The sequence below is a fragment of the Temnothorax nylanderi genome, unplaced genomic scaffold (genome assembly GCF_030848795.1).
Source record: "Temnothorax nylanderi isolate EJ_2023f unplaced genomic scaffold, tnyl_v1.0 TNYL_tig0062_pilon, whole genome shotgun sequence".
Classification (NCBI taxonomy): Eukaryota; Metazoa; Arthropoda; class Insecta; order Hymenoptera; family Formicidae; genus Temnothorax; species Temnothorax nylanderi.
Genome location: NW_027249124.1, coordinates 38,180 through 40,406, shown reverse-complemented (window position 1 = coordinate 40,406; position 2,227 = coordinate 38,180).

Sequence of the window (2,227 nt, the reverse complement as noted above, 5' to 3'; positions counted from 1 at the left end):
TTATAATACGGTATAGTGTCGTGCCTTTAATAAGCCTTTTCCTCCATCACCACTTGCATCTCTTCAGCGTTTTAAACTTCTTCTTCTTCCTCGTTCATCATCATCTCGTCGACCAACGCGTCGATGCCCAGCATAAAAAGGGATCGGTTAGATTTTTGCTGTTCCTTCATTTCTTAGAAATATTTAGGTTTTGGATTTCCAGGGGGTTTATCTTTGGGTTGCTTTACAATACAGTATTTGGATTTTCAGGTTTTCTCAAGTACACTTTTGATCGTTGTTGTTGTCTTGCAGCTTGAGGTGGTTGATTTAGATTGGGTAATTTGTTATCCATTTTGAACTTTGGAAAAACACTAATATTTTCTTTAGGGTTGTTTGCGAACTTTGCACCGCAAAAAAATTGGGCGGAGAAATTCTAGTACTCGCTTTCGAGGATCCCTCCTACGCTTGATGATCGTGTGCAGATTCCGTTTTTGAGGGGGTGGAACTTCCGGGTCCACTAAAATAATTTTACTTATACCGGGTTGATTGATATAACAGTAATCGATCTTCCCCAGACCCGCTCGGGAGTATAACGAACAAAAGAAATTGTCACGAGCCCAAGATGACAGCGAACCGGTCGAACTCGCGACAGCCACGAAAACATATTCTTTTACTTAAGGGTTTACAAAAAATTCTTTATTGAAAATTCCTAGTAATGTTATATTTCATCATATAATTAGAGGGATTTATTATCGCATCTCAGAAAATTTATTACTTTATTGCTCCTAGCATAAAAAGAGATCGGTTAAGTTTTACACGAAAACAAACAATATTTTTTACAAGGACTTGCAAAAAATCCGGGAGTCAAAGGCCGATAAGTCAGCCAGACCCGCGATAACGCCAACGACTTCAATGCCTACGCCTATCGACCCAAAACCCGCGATGGCGAAAACGAGAACGTCACGAGCTCAAACGTTGACGTAAATCCGCGAAATAAACCCGTATTTAATGAACTCTCAGGGATCCTACGGTCGATAGACTACCTTTAAATAAAAAGATAAAAAGAAAAAGAAATAAGTAGAACTCGCTACTTGATGACTTCCTTGATATCTTTGGACTTTGCGAATCGGATAGCGGGCCCTTCATGATGTGGATGTAGCCGCGTCCTGGGTTAGATTTCGCGCACAGATTTTAACTCGGAATCGGAACTCAAGCAGCAGAAAAGATTACGATTTAAAAATACCGAGGTTGACTGAAGCTGAGAAGAGACTAAAGCTCAAGAAAGCGAATCCCGCGATGTCAGGGTTTATATAGGAAAGTTTAAGGGGTGGATTTTATCGTAGGATGTGTCAGTTGCTATTTTGACGATTTTAGTTGGTAGGATGTTTTTTCACCCAGGATGTAGATTTGAGTTTTCGCCTATCTCTTGACGAGCTAAGTACAGTGATTTTTACGGCTGTTTATTGGCGAATTTGGTCAAAAAGCTCCCACCGTCGAATTTTGAGGGCGCAAGCTCTTTTTCCAGTGACTCACTCAGTTTTTCGCCAAATCAAAATTATACAATAGGCGATGACGCTCCCACATTGCTCACCAATAAATAATTTTAAAAACTTAAATGTACATCCTGGGTGAAAACCATTACCATTATTCTACCAACAAAAACCCTCAGAACAGAAAAACTGAACAGAAAAACTAAACACATCCCTCAACAAAATTTACCTCTTAAAGTTTCTTATACATATAATCCGCGACTTGTCGTCAGTTAAGCTCCAATTCCAGTTCCAGTCAGTATTTTTCGTTTACTGACTACCAGTCTTTTCTTCAGGTTTTTGCGGGTCCAGTACCGAAGCAAACGTTTATTGCGTGCAGTTTAAGTTCAGTAGCGTGTGCTTTATTAAGTTCTGTGTGCATCATCACCGCAAGACCGAACCTACCAAGTTCCGACGAAGCCTCTACGAGGGTGCAGGGCCTTAACGAATTTACTCTAATCCAGACCGTACGAAGCACAGCTTCGTATCAAGTACTAATAAGTTAGATTAATTATTCTTTTTTTATTCTTTTTTTATTTGAACGGAAGTCTTCTCTTCAAACTCTCGAATTCCTGGACGTATTGCTACCCTTCAATTTAACCTTTTAAGTCTTTCAATCTACATTTTTACCATCGGTACTTCGGGTTAGCTGATTAACGTCAGCGTCCAGACCCGTATCACTTCCATTCCCGCTACTTCGGGTTAGCTGATTAACGTCA